Source organism: Schistocerca nitens, chromosome 2 (assembly GCF_023898315.1).
Source record: "Schistocerca nitens isolate TAMUIC-IGC-003100 chromosome 2, iqSchNite1.1, whole genome shotgun sequence".
Taxonomy (NCBI): domain Eukaryota; kingdom Metazoa; phylum Arthropoda; class Insecta; order Orthoptera; family Acrididae; genus Schistocerca; species Schistocerca nitens.
In genome coordinates this window covers 1058304206-1058319748 of record NC_064615.1, presented here as the reverse complement: position 1 = coordinate 1058319748, position 15543 = coordinate 1058304206, and the positions used below count along the sequence as shown (strand labels likewise).

General features: G+C 44.7%; 1 protein-coding gene across 1 annotated transcript in view; it reads right to left on the bottom strand.

Moving 5' to 3' along the window:
* The window catches only part of LOC126235537 (inositol-trisphosphate 3-kinase A-like), a 192189-nt gene extending 177264 nt beyond the window's left edge, over positions 1-14925 (bottom strand). Inside the window, exon 1 of the mRNA XM_049944256.1 lies at positions 13937-14925. The gene's annotated coding sequence lies outside the window, so the exon portion shown is untranslated. The remainder of the gene's footprint in view (positions 1-13936) is intronic.
* Between the last annotated feature and the right edge of the window lie 618 nt (positions 14926-15543).

Genomic DNA, 15543 nt, shown 5'->3' with positions numbered 1-15543 from the left:
GTGCACTATTCAGTGTCCCCTCGACGATCACCAGTGGTGTACGGCCAGTGTAGGAGATCGCTCCGCACACCATGATGCCGGGTGTTGGCCCTGTGTGCCTCGGTCGTATGCAGTCCTGATTGTGGCGCTCACCTGCACGCCGCCAAACACGCATACGACCATCATTGGCACCAAGGCAGAAGCGACTCTCATCGCTGAAGACGACACGTCTCCATTCGTCCCTCCATTCACGCCTGTCGCGACACCACTGGAGGCGGGCTGCACGATGTTGGGGCGTGAGCGGAAGACGACCTAACGGTGTGCGGGACCGTAGCCCAGCTTCATGGAGACGGTTGCGAATGGTCCTCGCCGATACTCCAGGAGCAACAGTGTCCCTAATTTGCAGGGAAGTGGCGGTGCGGTCCCCTACGGCACTGCGTAGGATCCTACGGTCTTGGCGTGCATCCGTGCGTCGCTGCGGTCCGGTCCCAGGTCGACGGGCACGTGCACCTTCCGCCGACCACTGGCGACAACATCGATGTACTGTGGAGACCTCACGCCCCACGTGTTGAGCAATTCGGCGGTACGTCCACCCGGCCTCCCGCATGCCCACTATACGCCCTCGCTCAAAGTCCGTCAACTGCACATACGGTTCACGTCCACGCTGTCGCGGCATGCTACCAGTGTTAAAGACTGCGATGGAGCTCCGTATGCCACGGCAAACTGGCTGACACTGACGGCGGCGGTGCACAAATGCTGCGCAGCTAGCGCCATTCGACGGCCAACACCGCGGTTCCTGGTGTGTCCGCTGTGCCGTGCGTGTGATCATTGCTTATACAGCCCTCTCGCAGTGTCCGGAGCAAATATGGTGGGTCTGACACACCGGTGTCAATGTGTTCTTTTTTCCATTTCCAGGAGTGTATGATGACAGTATTGGAAAGTTGGTACCACGCTACGAAAACTGTCTAAGCCGGAGCAGCGGGTGTGTAGAGAAGCAGCTGAAAGCTGTAGCTAAAAACTGCAAAATAAAACTTTTTCTATTTGCAGTATGGTGGGGAATCGCACATAGTTAACACACTGCCCTCCCGCCCATTGTCGGGTGTCTTCAGCTTGGAATCGCTACATAATCGATCGGGTAGCTCCTCAGTTGGCCCCCCGAGACTGTGTGCGCCCCGTAGCTGCCCTTCCACCAAGGAAAAATCCTTGGTGGTAACTTGAATCAAAACTGGATCCATCGCATGGCAGTAGCCTTGCTGCTCAGTCAGCTACGGGAGCGATCAACGACTTGTGGAAGAATATAATAATTCCATATCTGAAGAAGTGAGCTGCTGGCAGGTGTGAATATTACCGAACTAGCAGTAATAAGTCATGGCTGCAAAATACTGAGTTGATTATTTTCTTATAGATGAATGGAAAAACTGGTAGAAGTCAACCACGGGGCAGATTTGTTTCGGTTGAGGGGAAACGTAGGAACACCGAGGAAGTACTTTTCCTATGTCTTATCTTCGAAAATAAATCGAAGAAAAACAAACCCACGTTTACAGAACGTGTGTGTATATAGAAAACTCGTTGAACACTATTAAATAGAATACACTATTTGAAGCTCTGAAGGTAGATTGGATAAAACAGAAGGAACGAAACGTTATTTAAAACTTGTACAGAAGCCAGAGTGAGTTGTAAGAATGGGGGAAGCAGTAATTGAAAAGGGTTGTAGCCCATCACCAGTGTTATTCAATCTGTAAATCGAGCAAGGAGCAAAGGAAACCATGAGGAAAATGGTATTAAAGTTCCGGACAAAAAATAAAACCCTAGAGATCTGCTAATGACACCGTAATTCTGTCAGAGGCGGCAAAGGATTAGGAAGAGCACATGCACGGCATAGGTTGGTTCTTGAAAAGGAATTATAAGATGAACCTCAAACCTAAAACAACGGTAATGGAACTTAGTCCAACTAAACCAAGTAATTTTGAGAGAATTACAATAGAAAATGAGACACTGAAATTAGTAAATGAGGGTTGCTATTTGGTCACCGAAATGGCTCATGACGTCCGAAGGAGAGAGGTTATGAAACACAGACTGGCAACAGTGAGAAAACTGTTTCTTAACAAGAGGTGTTTGTTAGTATCTAATAAAATATTTATGTGCTAGGAAGTTTCTCCTGAAGATATTTGTCGTAAATGTAGGCGTCTAATGAAGTCAAACGTGGCCAATAGACAAGAATAGAATCTTTTTAAAGGTGGTGGTGTAGAATGATTCTGAAAATTAGGTGTGTAGGTATGAGGTATTTAATCGTACTGCGAAAAAAGAAATCTGTGGCAAACTCGACCAAAAGAAGGGATCGGCTGATAGTGCAAATCGTACGGCACCAAAAAATAGTAAATTTGGCAATGGAAGGAAGTTTGAGGGAGGAGGAGGGTTAAAAGCTGCACAGGGAGGCCACATCTTCATCACAGAAAGCAGCTTCTAATGGGTGGGAGGTTTGCAGTAATTATGCCGAGATGGTGAGGTTTACAGAGGACAGACTAACGTGGAAAGCTGCAACAAACGAGCTTTCTGAGTGAAGATAACTACAACAACACTTGAAAGTTTTGTACTGGGTAGTTATAATGAAAGTTGAGCTACTCAAAGAAGTCCAGTGTTGGCTGCAATTATCACGTGGCAGTGAAACTTGATAGTAACGCTAACGCGTTAATATCAGTTTACACTGGAAAACAGAATATTTCCGGTTTTGGTCATCAGATGCAAATCTGGCGGTGTACAGCGTTTGTATGATGATATGACATCCATGCTCTCATTTAACAAGCCGTAACGTGAATGAACGTATGACTATTGAGAAAAGTGACCGTGCGCTGTTAGTGAAATTGTTTAAGAATGAATGGAAGCAACTATAGTGTTGCAGTGATAGAGTACCACCGACTGAAACGTCTGAGGTGAGGCGCGATGATAATGAAATTCGAAATCATTGGTAAGCTTGGTTTGACACCTAGAATATGAAAGAGTTATATTCTGGCGGAAGTTATGACGAGTTTGCTGTTGCTATATCTGACCATGCTGCAAACGCCCCGGATGGTGTTAGTGCTCGTCCAGTGTCACAAGAATTGTCCAACCCATGGTCAACACTACTGACGTTTTGGGGTCTATTTTTTACACTGGTACCCTTAGAAGATCCCAGAGAAGAAACTGAAACCTCATTCCCCGCAACAAGGATCTGAATTTCTCTTCGGTTTCTGGGATGGATCGAAGTTGATGGCATGTCGCCGGGCAATATTTTATGGAGTGATGAAGCACATTTTACATTACAGGGTTCAGTGAATACATAGAACTACCGAATTTGGGGAACAGTCAAACCGCGTGTTGTACAAGAAGAGCCGCTGCATTCACCACATGCTACTATGTGGTGTGGATTCACAAGAATATTTATTCTCGGTCCGTCCTTCTTCGAAGAAAATACACTTAGACTCCTGTCAGGTGTACCATCTGCTACAGAACGTGATTCCTGCTGTGTGAAAACCACTGTCCTCATGCAATCTGAGAACTATCTGGTTAATGCAACCTTCAAATAACATGTTATCTCCAGACATTTCCAGATTCATGGCATGCAACAGAAACAAGTGCGTTCTCCAAATGATTTGAAGGTCAGTATGCAGGAAGATGTGTAAGATGGCAAGACCTATGCCCTTTACATGAAGTCATTAAAGATCACCGAACTCACGTTGAGTAAACAGTAGGGCTGAACAAAAATGACTGACAAGGCACAATGCATCTTGTAGAGGGTATAGTATGGACGTATTGGAATAATTAATGTTGGGTGATGGTTTTAAAGCAATTCACGCGAGCCCGCATCTCGTGGTCAAGCGGTAGCGTTCTCGCTTCCCACGCCCGGGTTCCCGGGTTCGATTCCCGGCGGGGTCAGGGATTTTCTCTGCCTCGTGATGGCTGGGTGTTGTGTGCTGTCCTTAGGTTAGTTAGGTTTAAGTAGTTCTAAGTTCTAGGGGACTTATGACCACAGCAGTTGAGTCCCATAGTGCTCAGAGCCAGCCAATTCACGCGACATGAAAACTTTGTGGAAACGCGTCGATTTACTGGAACCTAGTTTATCCCAAGGAAGTTTTCTGAGTTGACCGCGGCCGGGCTGGGGAGCCGCGAAGGGAAGCGACAATAGGCAGCTTAGGACGGCTCAAACTCGGAGAAAGCAGTAACGGGGTACAACCTCCAGCTGCCTTAAGATGAGTGACAGTCAGGGGGGGTGGGGGTGGTTGACCCCATGCCCCATGCTGGTGTACTGGGAAGTAGATGGAGATCTTGTATGCCTGTTGATAAATGTCCGTCGTACCGTTTTCAGTGAAACATACGAAAAAGCCGCGCAAAGCTACGGTGGAGCGGTCAACAGACGCCAAAATATGCGTGTTCGTGACTATAGCAACTTCACGCTGAATTCACGGTTCTCTTCTTGTCCCAACTATTAATCGTCCATGTTTCACTTCCATACATGGCTACACTCCATACAAATACTTTCACAAACGACTTCCTGACAGTTATATCCATACTCGATGTTAACAAATTTCTCTTCTTCAGAAACGCTTTCCTTGCCCTTGCCAGTCTACATTTTATATCCTCTCTACTTCGACTACTTTATGTGTCTCATTTCCTAATCTAATTCCCTCAGCATCACCCGACTTAATTCGACTACATTCCATTATCCTCGTTTTGCTTTTGTTGATGTTCATCTTATATCCTCCTTTCAAGACAATGTCCATTCCGTTCAACTGCTCTTCCAAGTCCTTTGCTGTCTGACAGAATTACAATGTCATCGGCGAACCTCAAGGTTTTTATTTCTTCTCCCTGGACTTTAATACCTACTCCGAATTTTTCTTTTGTTTCCTTTACTGCTTGCTTAATATACAGATTGAATAACATCGGGGAGAGGCTACAGCCCTGTCTCACCTCCTTCCCAACCGATGCTTCCCTTTCATGACCCTCGACCCTCATAATTGCCATCTGGTTTCTGTACAAATTGTAAATAGCCTTTCGCTCCCTGTATTTTACCCCTGCCACCTTTAGAATTTGAAAGAGAGTATTCCAGTCATCATTGTCAAAAGCTTTCTCTAAGTCTACAAATGCTAGAAACGTAGGTTTGCCTTTCCTTAATCTTTCTTTTAAGATAAGTCGTAAGGTCAGTATTGCCTCAAGTGTTCCAACATTTCTACGGAATCCAGACTGATCTTCCCCAAGGTCGGCTTCTACTAGTTTTTCCATTCGTCTGTAAAGAATTCGCGTTAGTATTTTGTGACTGTGGCTTATTAAACTGATAGTTCCTTAATTTTCACATCTGTTAACACCTGCTTTCTTTGGGATTGGAATTATTATATTCTTCTTTAAGTCTGAGGGTATTTCGCCTGTCTTGTACATCTTGCTCAGCAGGTGGTAGAGTTTTGTCAGGACTGGCTCTCCCAAGGCCGTCAGTAGTTCTAATGGAATGTTGTCTACTCCCGGGGCCTTGTTTCGACTCAGATCTGTCAGTGCTCTGTCAAACTCTTCACGCAGTATTGTATCTCCCATTTCGTCTTCATCTACATTCTCTTCCATTTCCAGAATATTGTCCTCAAGTACGTTGCCCTTGTATAGACCCTATATATACTCCTTCCACCTTTCTGCCTTCCCTTCTTTGCTTAGAACTGGGTTTCTATCTGAGCTCTTGATATTCATACAAGTCGTTCTCTCTTCTCCAAATGTCTCTTTAATTTTCCTGTATTCAGTATCTATCTTACCGCTAGTGAGATAAGTCTCTATGTCCTTACATTTGTCCTCTAGCCATCCCTGCTTAGCCATTCTGCACTTCCAGTCGATCTCATTTTTGAGACGTTTGTATTCCTTTTTTCCTGCTTCATTTACTGAATTTTTATATTTTCTCCTTTCATCAATTAAATTCAATATTTCTTCTGTTACCCAAGGATTTCTACTAGCCGTCGACTTTTTACCTACTTGATACTCTGCTGGCTTCACTACTTCATCCCTCAGAGCTACCCATTCTTCATCTACTGTATTTCGTTCCCCCTTTTGTGACAATTGTTCCCTTATTCTCTCCCTGAAACTCTGGACAACTTCTGGTTTAATCAGTTTGTCCAGGTCCCATCTCCTTAAATTCCCACCTTTTTGCAGTTTCTTCAGTGTTAATCTACAGTTCATAACCAATAGATAGCGGTCAGAGTCCACATCTGCCCTTGGAAATGTCTTACAATTTAATACCTGGTTTCTAAATCTCTGTCTTACCATTATATAGTCTATCTGATACCTTCTAGTATTTCCAGGATTCTTCCACTTGTACAACCTTCTTTTGTGATTCTTGAACCAAGTGTTAGCTATAGTTAAGTTATGCTCTGTGCAAAATTCTACCAGATCGCTTCCTCTTTCATTTCTTTCCTTCTCTTCCTTTTCGTACTCTCGAATTCCAGTCGCCCATGACTGTTAAATTTTTGTCTCCCTTCACTACCTGAATAATTTCTTTTATCTCATCATACATTTCATCGATTTCTACATCATCTACAGAGATAGTTGGCATATAAACTTGTAGTATTGTAGTGGGTGTGGGCTACGTGTCTATCTTGGCCACAATAATGCATTCACTATGCTGTTTGTAGTAGCTTACCCGCACTCCTATACCTGCATTACCCCTATTTGATTTTGTATTTATAACCCTGTATTCACCTGACCAAAAGTCTTGTTCCTCCTGCCACCGAACTTCACTAATTTCCACTCTATCTAACTAACCTATCCGTTTCCCTTTTTAAGTTCTCTAACCTACCTGTCCCATTAAGGGATCTGACATTCCACGCTCCGATCCGTAGAACGGCAGTTTTCTTTCTCCTGATAATGACGTCCTCTTGAGTAGTCCCCGCCCGGAGACCCAAATGGGGGACTATTTTACCTCCGGAATATTTTACCCAAGAACACGCCATCATCATTTAACCATACAGTAAAGCTGCATGCCTTTGGGAAAAATTACAGGTGTAGTTTCCCCTTGCTTTCAGCCATTCTGGTAGCTTACTGAAAATGTATGCAGCAGTATTAACTGAGTATTCTTGGGAATAAGCTGATATTAAGAATAAACGACAGTACATAATATATATATTGAGAGGCCAATGCAGAATGATCAGACTAGTGAGCCGGGGTTGATAAGAGGTTTGCGAACATACACTATGTGTTACCCGAACCGCCTGTTGTTGAGCCAGAAATGTCCTTTTAGAATGGGCAGACTTATCCCAAAATATAATATCATATGGTATAAGCGAATGAAAATAAGGAAAGTAGATTAACTTATGTGTCGAACGATCACTTACTTCAGATACCGTTTGAATAGTAAAATTAGCAACAATAAATCTTTGAATAAGATCCTGAACGTGGGCTTTCCACGATAGCTTACTATCTGAACATCTAGAAATTTGAACTGGTCAGTTTCACTAACCATATGCCCATTCTGAGAAATTAAAACGTACGGTTTAGTTGAATTATGTGTTACAAACTGTAAAAATTGAGTCTTACTGCGATTCAGCCTTAGTTTATTTTCTACAAGCTGTGAACCTGTATCATGAACTGCACTGTTTGAAACCGAGCCAGAGTTGCACACAACATCCCTTACTACCAAGCTAGCTAGTGTCATCAGCAAACAGAAATATTTTAGGATTACCAGTAATACCAGAGGGCATATAATTTGTATAAATAAGGAACAAGAGTGGCCCCAACACTGATCCCTGGGGCATTCCCCATTTGACTGTAACCCAGTCAGAGAACACATCACAGCCATTCTCAACACTGTGAATAATGACCTTTAGCTGTCTGTCGTTAAAGTAAGAAGTGGACCGATTATGAGCTACTTCCTGTATTCTGTAATGGTCCAGCTTCTGGAGCAATATTTTGTGATTAACACAATAAAACGCCTTCGTTAAATAAAAAAAAATATGCCTAGTGTTCGGAACCTTTTGTTTAATCCACCCAGTACCTCACAGAGGAAAGAGAATATAGTGTTTTCAGTTGTTAAACGACTTCTGAATCTGAACTGTACATCTGATAGCCAATTATATGATATCAAATGATCAATTATCCTTACATACACTGCCTTTCCAATAACTTTAGCAAAGACTGACGGCATAGAAGTAGGTCTGAAATTTTCTACGTTATCCCTTTCTCCCTTTTTATCAAGCGACTGTACTACTGAGACTGTAATCGTTCAGGAAACTGACAATTCCTAAAATTACAAATACGGCTAAGTACAGGGGTAACATGAGCAGCACAGTACTTTAACATTCTGACAGACACCCCATCATATCCACGAGAGTCCTTAGTCTTCAGTGATTTAATTACTGACTCTAATCTCGCCCTTGTCTGTATCACAGGGGAGTATTTCAGAAATCAATCTCAGAAAGGCATCTGCCAAAGAGTTACATGATTCTCTGTAGAAACCAAATTTTTATTTAATTCACCAGCAGTGCTGAGAAAATGAATGTTAAATGTTGTACATACGTGTGATTTATCAGTAACAGAAATATTTTAACTACGAACTGACTTTACACTGTCGACCTTGTGCTGTTGACCAGACACTTCCTTCACAAGTAACCATAAGGTTTTAATTTTATCTTGTGAATTAGCTATTCTATTTGCACACCACAAACTCTTTGCCTTCCTAATAATATTTTGAAGCAGGTTACAATACTGTTTGTAATGGGCAGCTGTAACTTGATTGTAACTACTTCCAACATTTTGATATAATTCCCGCATTGTTCTACATGATGTCCTTATCCCACCAGTCAGCCACCCAGCCTGCCTTTTATTGCTAGTGCCCCATTTAGAACGTTCTAATGGAAAGCAACTCTCAAGGAACATGAGATATGTGTTAAGGCAAGCATTATACACTGCTGGCCACCGTAAATGCAACACCAAGAAAGACAAGAGGTAGCACAACAAAATTTATTTTGTAGATGACATGTTGACCAAGTGTCAAATGATTACGTTTACAGACGTCTGTGACATGTGGTTCCTGCCAGAATCAGTAGCCAGAGTAGCCGACATTGTTGGATATCACCGCTGCCACACGTCTCGGCATTGAGTCAAAGAGACGTTGGATGTGTTCCTGGGGTACAGCAGCCCAAGCAGCTTCCACACGTTGCCAAAGATCATCTGGTGTGGCAGGTGGGGATGTAATCTGGGTCACTCGTTGAGCAACCATGGACCACATGTTTTCTATCGGCGAAAGATCCGGAGAGCGAGCCGGCCAGGGAAGCAATTCAATCTAGTTATTGACGAAGATCCTTTGGACAATGCGTGCCACGTGTGGTCGCGCATTATCCTGTTGAAATATGGCTGTGGCCGAGCCCTGAAGGTAAGGAAGGACAACTGGCTCCAGCACCTCGGATATGTAGCGCCGGCTATTTAAAGTACCGGCAATGCGTACTAGAGGCGTGCGAGAGTAATATCCAATACCGCCCCATACCATAATACCCGGTGCAAGACCAGTGTGGCGGTGCATAATGCAGCTGTCCAGCATCCTCTCTCCACGGTGTCTCCACACTCGAATCCGACCATCGTGGTGCTGCAGACAGAAGCGTGCCTCGTCAGTAAAGACAACGTCATTCCATCCTGCCGTCCACATCCGTCTGTCATCACACCATTGGCGACGGAGACGTCTGTGGTTCTGCGTCAACGGTAGACGAAGCAATGGATGTCTTGCGGACAGACCACTCTGCTGTAAACGGCGTCGAATGGTACGCGCAGACACTGGATGATGCGTTACAGACGCAATGTAAAGACAACGTCATTCCATCCTGCCGTCCACATCCGTCTGTCATCACACCATTGGCGACGGAGACGTCTGTGGTTCTGCGTCAACGGTAGACGAAGCAATGGATGTCTTGCGGACAGACCACTCTGCTGTAAACGGCGTCGAATGGTACGCGCAGACACTGGATGATGCGTTACAGACGCAATGTGCTGTGCTATGGTTCGGGATGTCACTGAACGATCCGTCATTGCCATGCGCACAATTTGCCTATCAGCACGTGCAGTGGTGCACCGAGGTGAATGCGATCGACCACGTCGGTCCGTCGTACCGACCTGCATCCAACGGTCACATATCCGCATTACAGTTGTTTGGTTTCGTCCAACACGACTAGCGATTTCTCTGTATGATAATCCACAATCTCGGAAAGCCACTATCCTTCCTCTGTCGAACTCGGATACTTGATCAAACGATGTTCGCTGTTGTCTACGAGGCATAACTGATCGTCTTGTGAAACAACCACAAGGTAAACACACGTGCCGAACGTACACTCGTCGAAATCGCCAAGCCTTAAATGGCGCTATGAGGTGGAGCCACAGGCGCGCGTGATGTGCGTCTGCGCTGAAATTCTAATCAGTTGCATATCCCATCGCTGCAAACTCATGGTGTAAATTTCACTTGATTCGGATGCTTCCTTCAGGGTGTTGCATTTACGGTGGCCAGCAGTGTATTTGTCATTTATGTTATCGACACTGTAAGCAACCTGCCACTGTTGTTCCTTCACGAGCTTTAAAAATTGCCTTGGATTAACTTTCGTACATAGTTTGTAATTATATATGACATTTGTTTGAGTACAAGAGCCCTTTAGTGTTAAAGTTTGTGCATCGTGGTCAGAAAGGCCATTCACTCTTATACTAACAGAGTGCCCCTCTAGTAATGAAGAATTAATAAAAATATTGTCTAAAACTGTGCTACTATTCCCCTGCACTCTAGTTGGAAAAAACACAGTCTGCACCAGATCATATGAATTTAGAAGATCTACCAACATCCTTTTTCTTGCACAATCATATACAAAGTTGATATTGAAGTCACCACATATAACTGATTTTTGGTACTTCCTATGAAGTGAACAAAGAACAGAAATGCTCTGAAGTCAGAGTTAGGGGACCTATAAACAACAAAAATTAGAAGTTTTGTTTCATTAAATTCAGCTATCCCTGCACAACATTCAAATATCTGTTCAGTGTAGTGCCGTGATGCTTCTGTAATCGAACCCATGTCTCCCAAGCAGGTGCGTTAGCCACTAAACCACCTTGGCACAGTGGTCCACACAACGGCACGGATCACCCTGGCACGCCTTCCTCCTCTATCCAAATTACCACTGCCGCCTCAGTCTGCTTTGAATTCGCCCTTGCACACGAACAGAATTGCCGAGGCTCTCCATAATCTGTTACAGCATCTCAGCATCGAACGTAAGTGGGGGATCAGGCAGAAATCCAGGTGCGGGTGCTGATACGAACGAAATGAATTTAAAGTAGACTGCGGCGGCAGTGAGAATCTGTATATGTGAAGACAGTAATTGTTCTCGAAAGGATTACTGTTGTTGACCGTGCAGCTTTTCCCTGGACAAAATGATGACCAACTGAAACCCTCAGCTGCCGACAGGTGTTGTTGATATACCTCGATGTGGACAGCTGAAAAATGTGTGCCCCGACCGGGACTCGAACCCGGGATCTCCTGCTTACATGGCAGACGCTCTATCCATCTGAGATACCGAGGACACAGATGAATAGCGCGACTGCAGGGACTTATCCTTTGCACGCCTCCCGTGAGACTCACATTCCCAACTGTCCACAATTCTACATATGTAATGTACCTTACAGACATTTGCCCATTCACTCATTACTCGCGCACGCTTTGGCGATTCCCGTAGGAGTTTGGGCAACCTGTGCGCATTCGCACAGACGAAGGTCAATGGCTGGGTAGCCTTTAACTATATATATATATATATATATATATATATATATATATATATATATATGTGAAGACAGTAACTGTTCTCGAAAGAAGGGATTACTGTTGTTGACCGTGCAGCTTTTCCCTGGAATCAACGTTAAGTAATATGTTTTTATTATTGTTCACTACAAAAATAATAACAAGTACGATGCACTGGAATATCTCGCTGCATCAGCGTTGCCATCTTCAGACTAGACAAAAACAGTACACCGCCGTCTTGTAAACATGCGCATCTGCTACTACCAAAGGCCGCGCGTGGTAGCCGTGTGGTCGAGGGCGCCTTGGCTCGGTTCGCGCGGCTTCCCCCGTCGGAGGTTCGAGTCCTCCCTCTGGCAGGGGAGTGTGTGTGTCCTCCTTAGCGTAAGTTAGATTAAGTACTGTGTAGGCCTAGGGACCGATGATCTGAGCAGTTTGGTCCCATACAACTTACCACAATTTCCAGTTTCCAGCTATCAAAGCATCAGCTTGCCTCACTCTTCAGTATCGTACCATGGCCTTTTCCACAATGCCTCCTACTACCTAACTGCCCCACTTCAAACGATGCTTCTGTTTTTCTCGTAGTAACTTGTGGCGTTATTTGTACAGCACCAAGCAAGCCCTACGTCTTCGATTTGAAATATGGAGTAGCATTGTCTTCTGAGTCCCGATGACGAGCGAACACGAGTCTGGGGACGCCGCTGACTGTCCATGCAGCCCGAGAACCAAGAGTAATTGTCTGGGTTGCCATTTCACTTCCTAGCAGGACTCCTTTTGTTGTAATCCGTGACACCCTTACAGCACACCTGTACGTCGGCGATATTCTACGTCCCGTTTTGTTGCTCTTCATAATAGGCCATCCTGGGCTTACATTTCACCAAGATAACACTCGCGCATACGCGGCGAGAATTTCTACCGCTCGGCTAGTGCTTGCCTAACCCTGCTTTGGCCGGAAAAGTCACCAGATCTCTCACAAACTGAGAACTTTTGCAGCAACCTGCTCGCGATTTTGGCGATACAACGCACTAATTGGACAGACCTTGGTACGATATTCCTCAGGAGAACATCCAACAACCCTATCAAACAATATTAAGAAATCTACTGCTTGCATGGACCAACGTGTTACTTGCTTTTTCAATTTATGAAGATCTTCCTCTTGCATAAATCATCAAATTTATCGGAAATTGTAATCATTTGTTTGTCTTTACACGTACATTACATCTACCGATTCGGATTATTCCTTTGTGGTGCGTCCTTTTTCTTTAACCTTCTATGTCTTGCAATGTATATCCGCGAGAGTGCTGTACCATATTAAATGGGTTTCCTAAGATTGTGCAATACTGCCCAAGACCTTCAGCCTGGGCTAGAGCAAGACGTGGGGTGTTGATGACATGGAGATTCCAGCGTGGCAATTTGCTGACGTGGCACAGCGCCACCCACCGAGAAGAAGGTTCTCGATAGCTCTTGACTGACAGCAACTTGTTCGTCAGGATAGAAGTCAGGAGCGGAGGGCGTTGTAAAATGAAAAGTGATGAAGTGGAATGGACCCAGTTTATTCCTGTAACGATGATACATTGGTGCCTACGTAGGGCTGAGCAGCCCCAAGAGGGGTTGCCGTCTGCTCATCAGAGAGGCAGAGGCTAGAGGAGCGACTACTCGGGGCCGAGGTCAGAAGCTAAGAGAGCGCGGAGCTGTTTCCAAGCCGCCCTCGCCGCTCCCGGCCGCGTCCCCACGTGATCACACGATTAGTCTCTGATTGGAGGATTGATTCCGCCAACGCGCCTTGCTAGTAGTGTACCTCCGTCAGCGCAACCAACCCGTGGGACTTGAGTCTGACCAAGGAACACGTGGCAGGAATGTGCCGACCATGGTCTTCCGGCCAGCACCTTCCACCACAGTATGCCCAAGCCGGCTACGGCCGAACATTATGCATGGGAAATTTATGTAATAAAATTTTGTCGGCAATGATCCCTCTTGGGGGGGGGGGTCTCCTCCGTGCACATCCTTCCCCCTTCCGAAGAAGGCTCTCTGGGTGAAAATGAATGAGCTTATTCTAATTGATTATTCCATTTAAAAAAAATATATGATCATTATGAACGGTCCCATAAATTAACATCCATAAAATAGTGATATCAATATGTGCAAAAGTTACAAAGTGGCCTGAAGGGCCTGAAGGAAGGCTCTTGAATAACAAACTTGTGAAGTTGGTGCGACGGCAGTGGGGCGGCGCCATGCTGTGAGTGTGTGTCGGCGGTATCAGTGGTGGTGGGTACCCAGGCGATGATGAGGGGCACAGGAGCACAGCACACTGAAACACTCCACCCTCGTGGGGGTGAGAGAATGCTCCCAGGCCTAACAATTACAAGGGGGTTTTTCCCCGTAATATTACTTTGAGTTCTTAAATCTAGGATTACAATGGTAATTGCCCAAGTGGGTGAAAATGACAAAAATTTAAAGAGAAAACAAAATGACTTACATGAGGGTTAAGACTCAACAGTTATATTGTGATTCCATAGATTTTACATAGAAATACAAATCCATTACAAAATTAGTTCATTTACCTGACACCTAGACTACAACTTAATTCTAAGGGGGGGTCATGCCTGATCGCATGCACCAAGGATGGCAGGTAGTTCCAGGTGTGATATTCACCTTCTGGTTGTGGGGGTGGTACTACTTCTCGGAAGGAAGTGAAACATTTGCAAAACCCTCTTTTACAGAGTATCCAGGATACTATAATCAGAATCATTACAATGATGATTACCGAACCAGCGCTGGGTAATACAACGGTGGTTAATCTCTTGGTTTGGTGCCAATCGGCAATATGTGAGGCCACTCGGTCAAGAGCAACTTGGTTATGTTCCTGGGTAAGGAGATGATTGATCGATTGGAGTAGATCTGAATCATTGGTATTCGGTAAATTCTTTTTCAACCTGCTATGGGACGAAGGCCAAGTGTCGTTGATTAATTTTAGATTTTGTACGAAGAAAGTTTTTTTTTTAATGAATAAAATGAGAAGGAATCCTATGATCGCGGTGTAAACCTGCACAGCCTAGGCACCTCCCACGCATTGGCCACTACGCAGGGGCACTCACCCCGCTAAGGCTCGACACGGCGAGACAGGTGAAGTACTTCATAAATTTCAGAAATAATATTGAGTGGTTTTTCAGCTGTATGAAACCCGAATGAGGGTAGGACAACTCAAGTTAACTCAATAATCATAGGATTAGAGAGATTAACTGTACTGAAGTTGGAAATGAATGTTAGCGAGAGCGAGTCTGTTGATCGTGAATACAGAGGCTGGGCGTGAAGCAGTGGAGGCGCCGCAGCGCAGCTTTATCAGCGCTGAGCCGGCAGAGTGCTGAGCTCAGATAACAGCGTCGGAGGGCGCTAGTGGCTCTGCGTCCGAGACTAAGACATTGTAAGTGCAACTTAAAAGTAACAGTTTATTGCAAAGCAATAATAAACGAATAGCTGATGTCACAAAGACGTTTGATTCCATTTTAACAAAAAAAAAAAAAAAAAATGGTTCAAGTGGCTCTGAGCACTATGGGACTTAACATCTATGGTCATCAGTCCCCTAGAACTTAGAACGACTTAAACCTAACTAACCTAAGGACATCGCACAAATCCATGCCCGAGGCAGGATTCGAACCTGCGACCGTAGCAGTCCCGCGGCTCCGGACTGAGCGCCTAGAACCGCGAGACCACCGCGGCCAGCCCATTTTAACAGAACAACTTTAGTGTTCAACAGGTAAATTGATTACATTGTTGATTAAAAGAAACTGCTACTGAACATAACG